At 41.7% G+C, this 19,940-nt stretch overlaps 1 protein-coding gene across 3 annotated transcripts in view; it reads left to right on the top strand.

The window, feature by feature from the left end:
- The first annotated feature begins 13,322 nt into the window (after positions 1–13,322).
- The window catches only part of LOC135219429 (small nuclear ribonucleoprotein Sm D3-like), a 134,346-nt gene continuing 127,728 nt past the window's right edge, over positions 13,323–19,940 (top strand). The window contains exons 1-2 of one of the 3 annotated variants that reach the window (XM_064256207.1): positions 13,323–13,341; positions 13,486–13,590. The gene's annotated coding sequence lies outside the window, so the exon portion shown is untranslated. The other 2 variants (XM_064256206.1, XM_064256208.1) reach the window with 2 other exon arrangements.

Below are 19,940 nucleotides of genomic sequence, written 5' to 3'. Positions count from 1 at the left end.
TTTAATCTTCAAAACTAAGCGCGCTGTGATTTTTTGAAAAAATTATTTTTTCCGCTTCCGTGCTCACTCCAAACTGGCCCCGGCATACGGGAGAGGTTTTGATTTTTAGGGCTTCGGCGTAAGAGGGTTAACCCAGTCGTCATTCATCTGACCTTGGAGCAGGTGAGGTTGGTGGCGCCGTCTTTGTCTCCGCAGGATGCCTCAGCTTTGGAGTCTACGGCAGCTTCCATGTCACAGCCGGTGTCTTGGTTGGACTTCTGGTCGACGGTCATTGTCAAGATAGCGTCTGACAGGTCCCCGGAGGGGTTGATTAGTGTTTCCTCTCTTGCTAGTTTGTTGTAGTCTTGGGGGGAAGGCGTTCTTTTATCACGCACACTTCAGCGTCAAGTTGTAGGCTAATCTCCTGATCAGTAGAGACGTGGCTTTGTCCAGGATAGTAAGATCGGTTGACACAGAGTCCTTGGTGCTAAGGAATGGGGACCTTTTAGAATCTCAGTTTCTGTTCAATTGGACTGAGCTGGAGGATGCGATATGCCGACGCAGGGCTGACACAAAGGACAGGTTAGTGCACCAGGCTGTGTCAAAGTTAGTCTCATTCTCGGAGATGTCCCACCCCTCTTCCTCCTCCCCCTGCTCAACAGCAGTCACGAAGATCGTCACCTGGTAGGCCATCTAGGAGTTCAGTTTCAGCAGGGCCTTCCCATTCGTCGTAGTCTAGGTTAAAGGCCCAAGGTCCCTTTCGCTCCCACTCTTACAGGTCAAGAAGGGGCTCCAGGGGTTAGGCGCCTCCCCCTCTCCTTTGCCACGGGTGGGGGATGCCTGGCGGGCCACTGGGCCAAGTAGCAGAGTTATGGGGTGGAGAAGTGGGTAGTAGATGTCCTTCGGGTGGGGTATCTACTGCCATTCGATTTCTCTCCCCTGCTCTTGGGCAAGCCTCTGCTCAGGCAGGTGTATCCCCTAGATTCTCCAAAGTTTTTGGCTCTCCGGGAGGAAGTGCAGAAGATGCTGGACAAGGATACAATAGAGGAAGCGGTGCGTCCATCTCCAGAGTTTTACAGTCACATCTTCTTAGTGCCCAAGGCGTCGGGGTTGGAGACCTGTGATCGACTTATCCACTTTGAATAATTTCATCAGGAAGATGAAGTTCAAGATGGAGAGAGACTGCGATCGGTGTTGGCATCTTTTAGGGAAAGTGATTTCATGCTGTCAATAGATTTAAGGGATGCATATTTCCAGATCCTTATTCATCCGTCTTCAAGTTCAAAGTCCTGTGCTTTGTGTTGACCACAGCCCCTCAAGTGTTCACATGGGTCTTCTCTCATGTCTCAAGTTGGGCCCATGATCAGGGGATCTGTTTGCTGAGGTACCTCTCCGATTGGTTGGTCTTGGCAGGTTCCAGAGAGAAGTTGCTGCAGAGAACAAAGATCATCTGCTTCGTTTTGTCTGGAACTAGGCATCATGGTAAACCAAGAGAAGCCAAACCTCGTACCCAGTCAAAAGATTCTCTATCTGGGCATGGTCATCAATACGGCAGTCTCAAAGAGTTTTCCCGTTGGATCAGAGGTTGGAGAAGTTGCGAGTGGTGGCACGCGACTTCCTATTGCAACCACATCAGTCAGCTCATCTGTGGCAGGTTCCTCTGGGAATTTTGTCTTCTCTGGAGAAGCTGGTCCCACATGGGCGACTTTATCTTTGGTCTCTACAATGGAGACTGGGGGAATCATGGTCTCCGGCGGGGGACTCACCCATAATAAGGGTTCCTCTGTCCCTGGAAGTGAGAGAAGACCTTCATTATTGGAAGTTGGTCCCTCATGGGCAACTTCATCTTTGGTCTCTGCAATGGAGACTGGGGGAATCATGGTCTCCGGCGGGGAATTAACCCCTAATAAGGGTTCCTCTGTCCCTGGAAGTGAGAGAAGACCTTCATTAGTGGTTGGACAACCAGAATCTCTTGAGGGGTGTTCCTCTGCATTCTTTGCCCCCGAACTTCCTTCTGTTTTCAGACGCCTCCCTCACAGGTTGGGGTGCTCATTTAGGCGGCCTCATTACTTCGGGTGTTTGGAGTTTGGGAGGACAAACAGCAACATATCAATGTCTTAGAAATAAAGGTAGCCTTTCTGGATCTGAAGGAATTTCGGGAGAAAGTAGAGGATCATTCCGTTGTTCTCATGTCGGACAACACCACAGTCGTCACTTATGTGAACAAGCAGGGGGGACTGGTTTCACATCAATTTCACGCCTTGACAGTCATGGTTCACCAGGGCGCTCAGCAGTTTGGTATAGCTCTCAGCCTGGTATATCCCAGGCAGAAGGTATGTGGTCACAGACAAGCTCTTCCAGGTATGGGGGAGACCCATGGTGGACCTTTTTGCGACCCGGTTCAACAGGAAACTGGAGATATTCTGTTCAGTCGTCCCAGATCCTCTGGCGTTAGCAGAGGATGCATTCCAACATCCCTGGGACAACCTGAAGGTGTATGCCTTCCCTCTGTTCTGTTTGATCCATCAAGTCCTGAACAGATTGATGAGTCTGCAGTCTCAGGATGACTTTTGTAGCCCCTCTGTGACCGCAGGTGGAATGGTTTCCGGATCTGCTGTCATTGTTGTCAGAAGTACCGAGGGAGATTCCCCCCTGCCCCCCTGGCGGCATCTTCTCTGTCAGCCACACCTAGAAAGGTTCCACCAGTCAGTAGAATCCATGTCTCTTCACAGTTGGAGGCTATCAAGTATCTCCTCTGAGCGAGGGGCTTTTCTCAGAGGACAGCAGGGCATATGTCCAGCAGTCTCAGAAAGTCGACCTCTGCCGTTTACCAAGGCAATTGGGTGATTTACTGTGATTGGTGTCGTAAAAACATGGCAGACTTTTTTACCTTCCTCAGAGATGAGAAAGGTTTGTCTGTTTCCGCCATTAGAGGCTACAGGGCGGCCCTGAGTTTAGTGTTATGTCTTAGAGATATCAACATCTCAGCATGGGAACTCTCCTTGCTAGTTAAGGGATTTGAGCAGTCGTGTTCTCTTAAAGTGCTCAAGCCCCAAAGTGGGAAGTTTCCTTGGTCTTGAGAAGTTTCACTAAAGCTCCGTATGAGCCTTTGCATCGTTCATCGGACAGGAACTTGACACTCAAAACGGTTTTCCTCCTGGCCTTGGCGTCTTCGGAGAGAGTGAGGGAGGCTGCATGGCCTGAGCTATGATGTGAAGCACACTAGGGGTTGGGGGTCAGTGTCCTTCGAATTTGTCCCGGAATTCGTGGGTAAGACCTAAAATCTCTCTGTGCACGTTGGTAGGTTTGCCTCCTTTTCCATTCCATCATGGGATGAAATTGTGGACAGTAATTCTCAAGAGCTTTTGCTATGTCCTGTCAGGGCTCTGTGTTGCTACCTTAAAAGGACACAGCATCTTAGGCCAAGTTGTCGTAGGCTTTTTGTTAGCATGGGACGTACAAAGAAAGAGGTGTCCAAGAATACAATCTCTTTAGGGATACACGAATCTATCAGACAGGCTTATTTGACTCTTGATGATTCCGCTGCCATGTCTGTGCAGGCTAGAGCCTGCTCTATCTTGAAGATGTTGCCCACAGATCTATGGATACGTTTTCCCTAGGTCCTGTGGTGGCTGCCCAACAGATTGTGTAACTCATCAGTATCCTTAACAGGGCACATTTGTATCTTACCCAAGATGATTGTGTGGATGAGAGAATGAGTGAGTTGGCTGGTCTCTTTCTTTCTCTTGTACCTATCCTTCTTCCTATGGGTGGGTTGAGGAATAGACGCATCATTTGCTGGACTGGTAAGGTAGTCATACTGATAGTTGATTGCTTGGTATACAAATAACCAACCCTCTATTCGGTAGCATATACTCCGCTCCTTAGCAAGGGGAGTAAGGAGTAATGACGAACCCTGGTGTATTGGTTTGTTATTGAATAGTCAAAGTTTCTCTTTAGTTCCTTTCGCAATGATTCGTCCCATATATCCTTGTACGTAACCCATTGGCTGAGTTGTTTGATATCACTGTATCTAGCTTCTCGTGGGCTTCAGTCCCTCTCCGGTAGATATTTCTTCTGAGCTGGACTGGTGGGTAGGCCCCCCAGCCAGTTTAGGATACCTGTACCTCCCTCCAAGTATGAGTCTAACCTATTATATTAAGACTGAAGGATTGTTTGCCTATGAACAGATGACAAATTTTCTAAGACAATTTGTATTTTTCATAGCTACAAACCTGAGGTCTTAACGTTGCACTGCCCACCTTTAGTTGCCCCTTTGTCTTCTTAAAGACATCCTGGGTTGGGAAAGACTGAACGTGGTGGCCCAGGATTGGGAAAGACTGAACGTGGTGGCGTGGGTGCGTGGTCCTTGACCAGTTTTCACCTGATACACGCACGCATTGCCAGATCTCACAAGATTCCTTGCTTTTCATCTGTGATTTAACGGCATCTAGCTTGGCGCTAGAAAATTATCCCATTATTAAGACTGAAGGTTTGTAGTTATGAAAAATACAAATTGTCTTAGAAAATTTGTCATATCATTAGTAAGACTGAAACCTTACACAAGTTGTGGGAGATGACATGAAAATTATTAAAACCACTGATATCTGTTTAACCATAGTTTGAATAATCTTTTTGGTCAAAAGTACACATATCAGTGTAACTAATGACATTATTTTGCATTAAAAAATCACTAGAAGCTACAGTAGTATTGTGAAATTCAAGATAAGTCAAACCAAAGCAAAGGACCTAGAACTAGAACACTACTCTTCAGGGTTGAAGCAAAGGAATCTCCTGAACGAAGGGTGAACTGGAATCTGGAAGTAAGTGTCCTTCAGTCTATCAACAGCAATAACTCATTCTCCCTTATGGCTGCCCCCACTGTGCCCTTGTCCAACATTTTCAACACTTCCTCCCAAAGAGCTAAGTACTTCAGAGAACCTTGAGGGGTCTGTCTGAGAGAATGGGAGAAAAGTCGAAAGGTAGTAGATACCCCACCTGAAGGACATTTACTACCCACTTCTCTGCTCCATGGTACTATCATTTGGCCCAATGGCTTGCTAGGCACCCCCCCACCTGTGGCAACGGGAAGGGAGTGGCGCCCTCTTTATCAATGACCTGGTCTGCTCCATCCTCTAGCCCCTCTTCCTGGCTTGTAGTGGCGAGGCTAAATGGGCGCTGCTGATGCTTAGACTTAGATGGAGCAGTAGACTGAGGAGCCCTAACAGATGTCGATTGCTAGGGTGACTTCCTTGGAGGAGACCACCTACTCTGCCTTGGAGGAGGAGGTGGAGGGCGAAAGCAAAACTCTGACTTCGAGACAGCCTGCTGAACCAGCCTATCTTTGTTATCAGCACACCGCTGGTCTTTCACATCTCATTGCATTCTCTGAAAGAGAAGCTGTGACTCTAGGAGGTCCCCATTATGAACAGACGACAAGGACTTGGAATCCACCAAACCTGCCACCTTCAAAAAGGCCTCGTCCTTCCTAACCAGGAGTAGGGTGGCCCACAAATTAGCACTGAGGTGACCCAGGTAAGAGATGGCCTTAGCACCAGACTGCAGCAACCTGATAAAGGAGGGCAAGCTAACAGAACCTCCATCAGAGCGACACAATGCTATACTGGCCACCGCAGTAGACCACAAGTCCTGCCACGACACATTCAGGAAGACAGAAGAAGCAGTAGATTCCAGAGTAGAGTCCTCTTGAGAAGTCAAAAAAGGGCCTTCAGCCCTTACCTGATCCGGGGTCAAGCCAAACTTTAGACGGATCATGTCCGAATTAAGGTGACAAGGTTTCAGTTGGAGTACATTAGCGGAATAGTGTTTCCTATGCCGCACAAGAAGAGGGGGGAGAAGCTTAGATGATCTATTAGAGTGCAGGGAGCCATCCCGATCCAGAGACCAAAGCATTAATGCGCTGCAAAATTGATTGAGCATGCCTAGAAAGGAAGCTGAAATGAAGCTCAAGTATCCTGCCTCGGATCGAGTAAGGCCTCCATACCTGTAGGGGTCATAGAAGACTGAGTCTGTGTAAATTGTTAGACATTTTTCTTTGCTGTAATCCTAACAAATGTAGCTATATTAATAAAGATGATTGTTATTAATATTTTGTAATAGTTCTCTAATACAAACTTTTTATTGTACCATTACTGCCATGTCCAAAATATCTTAAATTTAACAAAAATGACTGTTAGGTATGAGAGTGAAACTACACCCTAGGTCAGCACTAAAAGTAACTTCCAGAAGTTTGTGTGGTGGAGAAAATTCCAATAGTGTATAAGGATTACTAGCTGTAGTGAGAAAGCCAAGCATGTACAACCTGGGTTCTAAGATATCCAAGATTTTAGAGATGTTTGTGGCTAGGGGATTAAACTCCTCCTTGGCATTCAAGAAAAACTTATATATTCTTAGGATTTTGAATGATTCTTGGCTACTCCAAACCACTTTGACTTCCTTCTACCTGAGGGACGTTGCCCACACTTCCTTGGGTCTGGTGGTGGCTGCTCAACCTTGTTCTTGGTTCCTACTTGGTCAAAAAGTAGTGTCTAGGAGCTCCATTTATTTTGACTTTATGTAATTACATTCCTCCTGTGAAGAGTGGGAGATCTAAGCAATAGCTACTGCTACTGCTGCAATGACAAGTTGATCCACAACTCGAGGAGAGAATATTATGTGGCTCTTAAGACAGTTTCAGGATCCTCAGTGTCCAAATATGCACTTATTTAAGAGCAACGACACAAAGGTTGTACCATGGTTACACTACCCTCCTCCAGAGACTTTTCATTCTTCATAACATGACCAGGGTAGTAAGCTCCTACACTTCCTTTCTTGGAACTTAAACACGTACATTTCTGGTTAGTCTTTCTAGAGTCTCAGGATCCATGGTCACCACGAGGGCCTAGTGTGCTTCTGTCCATTCTATAGAGTGCAATTACATACACAAGCAGACAGTACATTTGCTACAGTGGCCAACCAGACATCACAAGCAAGGTGAATGTAATTACAACATTTTTTTATGAAGTCAGAAGATAATAATAATTGATCTTGGCACCTTGACTTCCTTTTTTTCTAGACTTCATGAAGTTGGCTCTGTTCTGATCTGCATACTTGTTCTACGTGTTTCGAAGGTGATCAGTGAGATGGTTTATTCTCCTTCTATGGTCCTGCGGCACCAATGACAGTATATCATTCATGTTGCCTCTGTAAAACTTGTCTTTCAACCCAATGCCAACAACTCATTCGTTAATGTTGAGTTGCCCAAGATACGATGTCCGACCCTATAACTTCCTGGTAGACATCAGTAGGTTTTGGGCAAGATCTCTCAAGGCCAGAGTCATCAATGTGTCCATCGCATTCAGAAAGAACCTGTTGGTCGAGTACTAGGATGGAATGTAATCGTGCAGATAACATTCGTCTCCTTTTACCTTGGGATGTTTCCCATTGATCCTTGGACTCCTTTTCCTGGGATCCTATGGTGGATGCAAAACAAATTTTGTAGTTTTCCCAGCTCTTGAGGGACAGGTGGTTGCATCTCGCCTAAGGTGTGCAGCTGCAAGGTGTGTGTGGGACTGGTTTCCCCCCTCTTTTATCTTCCTTACTACTTATAATCCAGTTCTTTTTGGATTAGTAGATGAAAATTCTTCCTTCTCTCAAGCAAGGGGAGAGAGGGACTGACTTGGAGTAAGACCATTGGTTATTCTTAGCTTTATAGTCTCCAACATTGTTCATCCAAACATTTCTGAATCAATGATATTACATTCCCTTAATTTGAAATGCCCGGAAGTCTGACAATTGAACATCTTTTGTTCAGTAGATCAGAGGTATGGTCTCCTGCATTTGCTCTTTCATGACCAGGAAGAGAGTACCCTTGTGAGCCAACCACCAGTCAGTTCAGAGATTTATGAAGAATTCTCCCTCCAAAAGTAAGTCTCCCATATGTAATTACCGACAAATTTTTCAAATAATTGGTATTTTTCGTTTTTTCGTAACATACAAACCTAAGGTCATTACATAAAGGGCCCACCTCTTACCACCCCTCATTCCCTTTCCTGGGCCGTAAGGTAAACTGAATAGATTTGAGTGCGCTCCGACTAGTTGGGCAGTACTTCCACCCTACCTTCTGTAACTGTTACCATAACCCACTTGCTTGCAAAAAGTTTAATGGCTGAATTTCCAGCTCGCTGAAAGTTAATCCCATTTGTAAAGACCTCAGGTGTGTATGCTAAGAAAAATACAAAGTTTTAAAATTTTGTCATTTTTCTACATTAAATTGCATTATGAAAAGTGTTATAACATTATTGGTTAATCTAATGTATCAATGAATTGTTTAAATTGCCTGTATTGTACTTGCAAAGAAAAAGCAACAGTAGTATTGCTGTTTATCAGTTACTTTGTTTTTACAGTAAAACAAGTTTTGAATAAATAGATAGGTATGTGTGATGCGTTGTTGGTCACAATTCCAGTTCAGCCACCTGACAAGTCGATAGTGAATGCTGGGAGGGCTAATAAGTTAATATGGATGCGGTTTTCCTCCCTGCATCCTTGGCGGCGGCCATACGACGTTGAAGTAACCTCTTCTCTTCCTCCCTGAATCCAGGACTTCAGGTAGGCATTCCATCCTAAGGGCGAGGAGTCTGAAAAAATAGAGATATCTGGAGGTAATAGAGGAGTTTCCTTTAGCAGGTTCTGCTATCCTTCCACCAACAGAGGTCATTGAGAATTGGCTCTTTGGTAAGAATCCAGATGTTTGGAGATATCAAAGGTGCCCTCCGTCAATGAGCAGAAGCTGTAGGGAGTGAGCTTAAAAGTTATTGTTAAGAACCAGCTTCTTAGATCTAAGATGGGGGTAAGATGAAATGAAGGAGAAACTTGTCAGTGGTCTTTTGGAGACGACATACTTTGTCCCCTGATGAACGAGCCAGGTGAAGAACTTTACCCCAAAACATTCCCAAATAAACTGCTTGGGTTGATGGCAACAGGCCTAACTTCTCCAGATTGACCTGTAGACCCAAGGAGCTTCATCTGAAGAAACTTGTGGTGGTGACTGCTTTCAAGCAGAGGAAGCAGAACATTGCTGGTAGGCACACAGCTTTCCAAACCTAAATGACTGAACTAACCAACCCTTGCAAACCTGACAATTGAGGGCGACATGATGGTGCTAAATGATGTATAATCTCTACCCACACAATTAAATTGGGACATAGTTACACAATGAAAAATAGTAAATGCCAAAACATTACGTAGTAATATTTTGAACAGTTATGTTTTCTTAGTGACAGGGAGAAAAAGAAAGTAAATACATATAACTAAGCAAACATAAATGTGCAAACAAGAAGCCTCAATAAGACAATGATAGTAAGTTATGTTAATAACTACAAGTATCAAATTCACAAGCAAAACCCAAAATTAGAAATACACGAACAAGAATGCCAAAAATGAATGAAAATAGCAATGAACAAGTGCTGACTGAAAACTATCCAAATGCCGAAATTGCATGAAAGTAGTGAGAGAGAGAGAGAAGAATAGTATGGTATCCACAGTAATATGCAGCATTAGTTCAGTTCCAGCTGAAAGAAAATGTGTTGAGAAGACAACACAAAAGATGGAAATGGAATGAAAATTCATGTCAAAATGGAATTATATATCAACGGCAAATTACAAAATGTGTAGAGATGGCAGCCTGTCTGTTTTTACTACAGGTGGAAAGTAAGGGGGCTTAGTGGGCATGCCCACTGGAATGTTTCTTTGGAACGTTTTGCATAATGCTCCTGGGTGCATTCTGCATAGTTAAGCATGTTGAAGATCAAGGGCTAGTCATAACAAACAGTTGCATAACTGAATTGTTTGCAAAGGTAACATAAAAAAAGTACACATATCCATATTAACCAAGTATGAGTTTTTCAAAAAATTGACGGAACATTTACAAAGCTCAAGTATTCATGAGAAAACATTGTGACAAAAAAATTCCTGCTGTCAGGGTTATTCTACCCGAAAACACAAAAGTAGTGGAATTTACACGCCATAATATGAAAATTAGATAACATTTCTATAACTAAATTATTTAAGAAAGTAACATGAAAAGTTTGCTCCAGTCATATTTATCTACCAGCATCACACAGTATAATACTGTATTAGTGTTTACCATATGTAATATACAAATTAAATGAACATTTTTATTTCTTAATTGTTTCGAGAAACTGCCAATGAAACGTTTACCATTATCACAATAATATACCAGCATCACACACTTTTAGTTCAGCATTTACCAAGAGTAATATGATAAGTGTATATTTTCACAGAAAAAAAAAACATAGGGAAAAATTGGTTTGCTTCTGTATTTCAGCAGAACTTTATTAATGGTAATTAAACACTTTCCGATAAATCTACCCTAACTTGCTGGCTAGTTTGGTAAGAAACACTGACCCACTAGTGTTGAACTGTCTCGGTAAATGTCTCATCATGATATGATTTGGCCATCTCTTGGGTCGCAGATACCCTCAAGTAAGTTTTCAGACTTTTTAAGGCAACAGTTAATTTTCAAATTATGACTTGCCATTTTAGCAAACATTTATGTAAACACTTCTTTGAGTTTTCGGTGTACGTACATTTTAGAGCAAACCAATAAATACCATTTGAGGGGATTTATATTTTTTAGCAAGAATTTTTAAATTTAATTTTACTGAAAGGGTTATAAGTCAATGTAATAAATGAAAGTGTATCTAAAATATTTTCTCACTTTGGGACAAGCTCTAAGACGAATATGAAGAAACAGATGGTAGAAATGGGCCATAAGGGAAATTACGGCAGTTTCAAAAGTAGTAGAGGTAATGAATTAAGGCACATGTCCTTTGCACAGCCCTTGGGAGAATGCTGCTACATGATAGTGCCAGCTGGGGTCCTATTCGCACCAGACCTGAGTCCTGAGTTGATGAAAGCAGAAGATGAGTGAAGACTGAAGAATTGTAAAAGGTAAAGCGCGGGACAGACACTGGTAGCGGAATTCACAGAGGCCTTTTGAATCATGCGGCACTGAGGAACGATGATGTTCGAGAGTCAAGATTGCAAGTCTAAATGTTAAGTTTATTGTGAGTAGATTTTTGTTCCAACCTTATGACTGGACAAAGATAATTATTCCTAATAATACTTTATGGTCTGTGGTGAGAGAGGGTAGCCTTTTCCTAGTGGCTTATCTGCAGCGCCATCGAATACCTCCCTGCATGGGTAGCAAGCACCAGTCCACACTGCATTGTGGGCAGGGCTTAAATGATTAAAATCTTTTACGATACTCGTTTATGCACTACATGAATACTGATTTATGGTAAGCACACATTAACTGTAATGACAGTGGATAAAATAAAAACTTAAATGCACACTAATTTTCAAATTAGTTTTTCAGATGCAAAATAGACAAATTAAATGCAATAAAACAAAACGAGTCTTTAATTATCCGAACATTTTACGGATGTTGCCTATGATCGTAATACTGTAAGAAAATTCCCCCTGGTGGTGGAAGCTAAACACAATAAAAAAAAAGAAGTGGATAGACGTATTTTATATAGTGGGATATGAATAACATAGCAAACTTAAACAACTTGAAAACGTGCTTTAACTATGAATACCTATTAAGATTTTTTCTTAAGTGAACAAAGGAGTATAATTAAAATATGCCAAGAAATTTGGGTAAAACACTAAGCGACAACAAAACTACAATAAAATTTCAGAATAGAACGTGTACGACTATCAGTATATTCTATTGAGATGAATCTTTCATCGAATGCAGTGAACACCATTGCTTACAAATACTGCAGTGTTAGGAAATACCCTGAACACGATCCCAAATGCTAGTTATACTTTACTACTGCATAACATTCTTTCAGTTAATATCATATATGATTTCGGTTCAGGAAAGGTGAAGACCTGTTCGCAATTATTAAACTGCAGTCTTACCTCACCACAGAACTGTTGGTGGGACATCGCTTAGAGTGAAGGTAAATTAGTGCCTTGCATATAGAACTATCATTTATCTCAGTTGCATTCAGATCTCATTCATTCTCAATTTGCAATCAAATGTATACAACAGAAGATAAGTTCTAACAAACCACACAGAAAAATAATTGAGCAGTCATACATGTGTTAATGTTGAAACATTCTCTCTCTCTCTCTCTCTCTCTCTCTCTCTCTCTCTCTCTCTCTCTCTCTCTCTCATTCACATTACATTTTTTATATATATATATATATATCTATATATTATAGATAATATATATATTAATTATATATATATATATATACATACATATATATCTATATATACTATATACATAAATATAGTATATTATAATGTATAAGTATATGTATATATATATATATATATATATAACATAATATTAACGATATTTATGTATATATTTAAAGGTGTAAGCCACAAAGGAAAAATAAACAACGGAGTTACTGCAAGACCTTTCGACTCAACATCCTTTACTCAGAGACAAACTGACTTACATCATAATTGATCAATACAGGAAAGGTCGTTATAAACTGACAGATAGGGATTATAAGGAGATTAGTACCTAGAATACGGCAACCTGGAGAATGAGTAACCTTTCCAAACAAGCATTAACATGGGAGTAATTTAAAAACGAAAAGATTAAGTCCAAGGTACTGATCAGACACAGGGACAAGACAATTAAAGGATTATACAGGGCGACAGCTGACCAATTCAGACCTTTGGTAAACAAGAACTTACTCACAAAACATATTAAACATAAATATACAACGAAGATACCTCTAAGGCAACTAATTTGTATTCAAGTCTGTAATTATATCTTTGAGGTCATTCTTAAACATGTTACAAATACAAGGGTCTAAATGAAACAGGCCACGACTAATATTAAAATCACAATGGGAAGTAAGTTGTAATATGGCGGGTTCTAAAAGATTTCGTGATAAGACATCTTTTGATCTTGCAGTTACTGAACTACCAATCCAGAATTATCCGGTGGTTGTTTTCTCTTAAATGAATGAATATTGCATGTATATAATATATATATATATATATATATATATATATATATAGATATATATATATATATATGATAGTATAGTATGTATGTATGTATGTATGTATGTGTGTGTGTGTATTGCTATGTAGTACAGATGATCTATCGCTTAACTTTACATTGATTCAAGTTGTCATTTAGTTGGAGGACGGATTCTAACAAGAAACTGGTTTAACGCGTTCGTGCTGTCATATCTGCGTGCATAGACAGTCTCATCACCTCCACAGCTGTGCATCATTTCCAAGTTGCAAGTACAGGCAGCCGAATGCTTGATGTGACGTCATAATGCTGGGAAACATGATTGGTATTTTTGAACTTAGTGATCTTACTCGATTGAACTTACACTAAAAAAAATCCATAATTTTAGTTATACTCAATGTATTAATAAATTAAAATTTAGTTTAAAAAATATTTCATTTGTTAGTGTGGATTTGTGTATTTGTTACAGCCGCAGCCCTGCTGCGTCTAAACAACAACGGTTGGTAGTAAACAACAAACGTTGAAGGCTCTCCAACATTCGTAGGAATTTATCGTACGGTACCCGCGTCATCAGGTTCGTATTTATGATCAAACACTTATCAAATGCAATTAAGCTTTACAAGTGTTGTAATTATAAGTGCCCAATGTCTCACAAATTGGAGAAAGACATTATTCACCACCGGTAATTTAAGTTTATTTTTCCCTCCATAAACTGATGCTACCGGCATTACCTAGGCTATTCCGTATTATGAATACGTTTTGCTTCTGTGTACATCTCTTATAGGGAAAGCACTGTCTTAATAAACCCTGTCTTTTTTTACAAAATACTTGGTCTTGTGGTAAAGTTGTGTAGTAGAATTCCTATGTAGGCTACCTATTTGCCTTAGTCTATCGTCCTAGCCTAGTCAAGGGTTAGGTTAACGCTGGGATGTAACCGCGTTTGGTAGGTAGCTTGTTGCCTTGAAATTTAGTGTCGTATGCTGAGCAGGGGACCAGAAATGACACCCCTTCCCCCTCACTAAAGGCAGTAGCCTAAATCTTGCAGTTGGTTGTTCTCAACATGCCCCACAAAGGAGAGCCAACACCATGAAACTATCAAAGCAGAGTAGGAATCCAGAACTACCGTAGGGCTCCTAGGAATTTCGGAGGAAATGTAACCCAGCCAGACTTGCTATGACTTCAATGAACTAGGGTAAAACACCGCATGGCCTGCATCAAGCCAACGACGATCAATGCATGCCACCCTCCGAAAAAGTACATAGGGTAAAAAACCGCACGGTACAGGGGTGGACACATGTACGATCAATGTGTACAACCCGAAGAAAAGTACATTAGGGTAGATCATCACAGCAGGCCAAGCAGCCACCTACCATCAATGCAAGCCACCCTCCGAAAATTGTCCATTTTATAACGCGTTCCTGACACCCGAGATGGGCATCAGTCGCGACTTGTTGTTGGTGAGAAACGGAGCTAAAGACATCTACTCTCCTTTCGAAGTAAGTATTTTCTCCAAAGTTAGAAATTAAGGCCAAATTTTAAGATTTAAACAGAGGGTACTGAAAAACGGTCTCAAACGTAGTGTCAAAAGTCTCACCAAAAAGCGTTCAACCAGTTTTTACTTTTTAGCAAAACTCTAGGGGTATTTAGAAAGATTGGACGTCCATCTCCGATGTTTTACGGAGTAGCGTTGTGTCAATAAACTAACCATTTCCTGTGATAAATCCGCACACACACTTTGTACCACAGACGCTGGAGCACTTTTTTTTATCACAACAATCGAAACACGATTTCTCATCAACAACAAGCCAGGCGTAAACAGCTGTTGGGGTTAGAGATGACGAGAAGCGTGCTCTTGGCTAATTTTTAAATAAGTAGTAAAACATCAATATTTACATATTTTTATGATGAATTAATTTGAAAATATTCGTTATTGAAAAAGTAACTCGACTCTGACTCAATTTTAAGTAATTATTTTTCTGAATTAGAACGTTCTTTCAAAGTTCTGTATTATGACGTCACGACATCTTGACTTTCGTACCTATTGTAAATAATTGCTATACTCAACTGTCATTGCAGAACAGTTTACCAGTTAATTCATGCAGATTGTTATCAGCTATACATGTAATTGTTATAATCGTAATGCGCATATATATCTTTATTATTTACTTTTTGGATATATGAAGATGTTTTTTTTACTGCTGGATTATCGCCGGGTTAGTGTGACGCAATCGTTTTCCGGTCCATGGGCCTCTTGTCTGTTTTCGCACCATAAGAAATTATGGGGCCGAATTTTGCAATGACCAGAAAGTCGTTAAAAAGAGGAAAAGTTAGCATTGAGGGCATATGTTTTGACTGAGAAAAAATCAAAAATTTATTCAATAGCTAGCTTGTAAAAAATACTTGTTATAAAAACTTGATTGACAACAAAGCAGCATGTCTACTATGGGTTTTCAGAGACAGTGCAAGCAGGTTTTTTGGGCAATACCTATTTCTGTAACGAACACTCTTAACAGAATGAGATTTTGCTATAGTGCATTACACCCAGTGCCGTAATTTATAAGGGTTATCGTGAATCACTAATCGTAAAGAATAACGACACTTGTCCTTGTACCAAGAGACAAAAACTCCATTATGCAGAAATGGATAGAACACAGGGCGTAAAGCTCCACCTACCCTCTCCCCAACCAACCCCCCCCCCCCTCCCCCCCCCCCCCTCCACCGCACCCTCCCTTTTTCTTCTTCGTTCCTACCGCCTTCCTTTCCTCTCTCTCTCTCTCTCGTCTCTCTCTCTCTCTCCTCTCTTTTCTCTCTCTCTCTGTTGCCATTCGGTATGTGTTGACCCTCCAAACTGGGTATAAGACTACACACAAAACGTTGAAATTGGTGAAATTAGGCTATGTATTGGAAGTATATATACATAAATATTAAAGCAATTTTATCATTATTGCATTACTATGACAACTAGAATTCAAGGAAACAGTTTATAAACCTGTTAAGCGTCACCCACGTAATAATACGTTTACCGCGATCTACTCGGTAGCGCCTTCAACGGGATATTACGTTCAAGACTTTTAACTGTGCTTGTCAAGCCGTCAGCCCCGTAATAATACGTTTACTTCGTATAGAAAGTGTAGGAACATCATTTGGTAACACTCTCAGCACATGGGAAACTTATTTCCAGCCTGGCAACTCTTTCCTGGTGGTCGCTTATGCTAGAAAACTGCCCCTGTCCCTGTTGGTTTTCTTTCAATACGCTTCGGGCGTTTATCGAGACAAATTTGGATTTCGCGTCTTTCACAATGAATGTCCCAAAGAGGAGCATATTTCTTTAGGTAGATCAATCAAATACTAGATGAGGAGTGTGATATTGATAACCTATTTGATGATGAGAGCTCTAGTTCTGAATCCTCCAGTGATGATACAAACTTTCTTCCAATTGCGGGAGTGAGATGACTTTTCTTTGCCGAGTGGACTGACTCCGAGAGAGAGAGAGAGAGAGAGACGAGAGAGAGAGAGAGAGAGAGAGAGAGAGAGAGAGAGAGAGAGAGAGAGAATTTCCTACAGTTAATTAACAGTATGAATAACAAGCATAAAAATCAATATTAACTTGAAAAACTATCATCAGTGCTATGATCGCTGATTACAAAAAAAAGGCGTGACGGTACGTTAGCAGCGAGCTCATCAGGGGCGGACGCTTAACAGGATAATGGAACGGCGTATGTGTGAAGCCTCACTAATGTGGCAACGATGATTTTGCCATTCTTAGCATGCAAACATTAAAGCATGCAAACATTAAGGTTACATTTATTTCTGGCATACGATTATTTAAGAAATTCAAAATACTAATAAAGACTGAAATCAATGAAAGTGCTAGCAAAAACAAAAAAGCAAAAAAAAAAAAAAAAACGTAGTCGTTCCTCTATGCACTTTTCCGTATTCGTTCCTCTATGGTTTTCGGCAGCCAGATGTACGAAAACGTTAGACAACATTTGATTTTATCTACGTTAGAAATATCTGTAATTTTTCGGGTGAATTTGGTTGCAAAAAAGGGATAATATATCATGAATTAAATCAAAATTTTTAAATAACAATGTAAATTTAAACTAAATAACGAGTAAAGTAAACAGTTTAGGGAATAAAACTTTGCAGTTTCGTCGTCTGTCGTCGTCTGCTGTTTGTAATTGTGTTTATGGCGCGCGCGCTTAGAAACCAGGAAACAGCAACGGTTTTTAAAGTGCAATGTGGAGTGAACTGAGACCAAAATGTGTATAAATAACAATCAAATAAGCACTGTGGAGTTTCAGTTGTGATGGCAGTAAGGATAAAAACCGCGATTACAAGGTAAGAATGAATTCAGTTCCAACCATAACCCCACCGGGAATAACAAGTTTTCATACTTTCACTAATATAGGCAACAAAATGTTGTTTTATTGTGCTGATTACAACTGCAATCTTGCGTAAGATCAATAAACGTTACATACATACGCTAACATTGTTTCAAATGAGTGCTGGGAAGGCTGGGGAAAGATGGTGTCCGTCACTGATGAGAACCGTCCATGAAAAACGTAGCCGCCATATTGGATTTCAAAAACTGCCTTGAAAACATATTTTACGAAGATCTCAAACATGCTTATTTTAGTTCGTATGGGGCTTTCATATATCACAATATGTTGACGAAACTTCAGTCTTTTAAATGGTATGCTTAGAGTTGCAATTGTATTCATGTTTCACCAATTAAATATCGAGTGAATAAGACCCGTCTACCGTGATGAGGGTTGGCCTGTACTGATGTTTACCCCCTATAACGCGTCCTGACACCGGAGTAGAGGTCTTTAGCTCCGTTACCCACCAACAAGTCGCGTCTGATGCCCATCTCCGATGTCAGGACGAGTTATAATGTACTTTGGAGCCACTACAGACCCGGGGGGACGATCGATTTTCGCGGGAAAAAAATATCTGAATAACGTTTTTTTGCCCTTTTTTGTAATTGACCCAGTAAAAATAAAGCCTGAAAAACATCAAACAGTAAAGGGGGACCCATTGGGAAACCGGGGTTTTGGGTGGGGGAAGCGGCGAAACGACTTTCACGGCGCACGTAATTCTCAATTCCTGGTTTTGAGACCCAGAACTTTGACACTTAATGCAAAATTTGACCCCTTACCCTGCATTCAAGGTTGAGTAGGCTAGGCTAGCCTAAGACACTTAGGAGCACTTACAGATTGGCGGGCCACTTGACCGCCGACCGAAATCGGCGGAAGAACACCAAAACAATATGGCAGCGATACCAAAACAACAACAAACAAAGTAGGGAGCTACTACATATCCGCGACGATCGATTTATGTGTGCTATCAGTAAGGCCGTGGCGGAACGGCGCTTCGCGCCTTATCCGCTTATTTAAAGATTCTTGGCAGGCACGGCATGTTCTGCAAGAGGTAATGTTGCGCTGCGCGCACTAACCACAGGGGTTACAGTAAGGCTACTGCGCACTAACACAGGGTTACAGTAAGGCTACTTACCGTGGCGGATGGATTTGGTGTCGCGATACCAAAAACAACAAACAAACTGGCCCGGTAATGTGAAACAACCCACCACTTACATTGCAAAACTTTAAAACTACTATCCTACATGTAAAGCTTCTAGACTAGGCTACCACTAACCGACATAGGCTCCAACCCCTTACTCTGCATTCAAGGTTGACGTAGGCTAGGCTAGCCTAGGACCCCTTACATTGCCGAACTTTTGAAAGGCTAGCCTACATGTAAAATGTCTAGCCTAGGCTACCACTAACCGACATTATATTAGAAGCTTAGATCCCACAGTAAGGCCGCAGCGGAACGGCGCTTCGCGCCTTATCCGCATTTTTAAAGATTCTTGGCAGGCGAGACATGTTCTGGCAAGAGGTAATATTACGCTGCGCGCGCTAACCACAGAGATTACAGTAAGGCCGCGGCGGAACGGCGCTTCGCGCCTTATCCGCATTTTTAAAGATTCTTTGCAGGCGAGACGTTCTGGCAAGAGGTAATATTGCGCTGCGCGCGCTAACCACAGAGGTTACAGTGAATTAGCCACAGGACATACAAAAAACCACAACGACTACCTATTTTTCTATTTTTCCCCATCATAACTGTAACATTGAATGCCTTCCTCGTTCGCCACGGCCTTACTGTTCGAACACGTGCTCCGGTACAGGCTTCGAACTAACCGAAACAGTACTGTTCGAACACGTGCTTCGGTACTGGCTTCGAACTAACCGAAACACTAGTTTTAAGGCTAACAAACATTAATATACAACTAAACCTTATTCACATTTCAAAGTCGCTGCTGTCCGACGACCACCAGGGGTAGAAGAAGAAGCATCAGTCTCGGCCAATCTGGAACGGGTGAGGATCACGTGGCTCGCTGGTAGAAGGTCCTGGCCTTATTGTTTCGGGCTGGGAAATCCAATTTGAGATGGGGGATGTCGGGCGGCTTTTGAGCGGATAGATACGTTTTATCAATTTCAGGAACGCCCGAAATGGACACGGAACATCTTGTAGATGCCGCTTCTGGATACAGTACGTAGAAAAATAGCTTTCGTAAAGTTCTTTCTGCGTACCGTGTCTCGGTAGCGCGCTCCGTTTAAGGACACGCCACCGCGATTCTATAGTGTTCGTGTGTACATTCGGGTCGTCATGGCTAACAAAGTTAACGCTGTGGTTCACGACATTATGCGCAAAATAATGATCCCGGACTTTGCTGTACGAACTTCCAGCAATCAGATATGATGTGGTTTCTGGAAGTACGTTATCAAGCAACACCGGGATTAGAGTTCAGCAGATCGGTCTGGAACCACCTTGAAAAAAGGTCTCACATGTCTGCCGGTCAATGCCACCGAACACCCAAAGATCCGTCTACCTTCGGCCACGGTTGTACTTCCGTTTCCC

Source organism: Macrobrachium nipponense, chromosome 1 (genome assembly GCF_015104395.2).
Source record: "Macrobrachium nipponense isolate FS-2020 chromosome 1, ASM1510439v2, whole genome shotgun sequence".
In the NCBI taxonomy this organism is placed as follows: Eukaryota; Metazoa; Arthropoda; class Malacostraca; order Decapoda; family Palaemonidae; genus Macrobrachium; species Macrobrachium nipponense.
The sequence above is the reverse complement of the archived record's forward strand: the minus strand, read 5'-3'. Positions and strand labels throughout refer to the sequence as shown.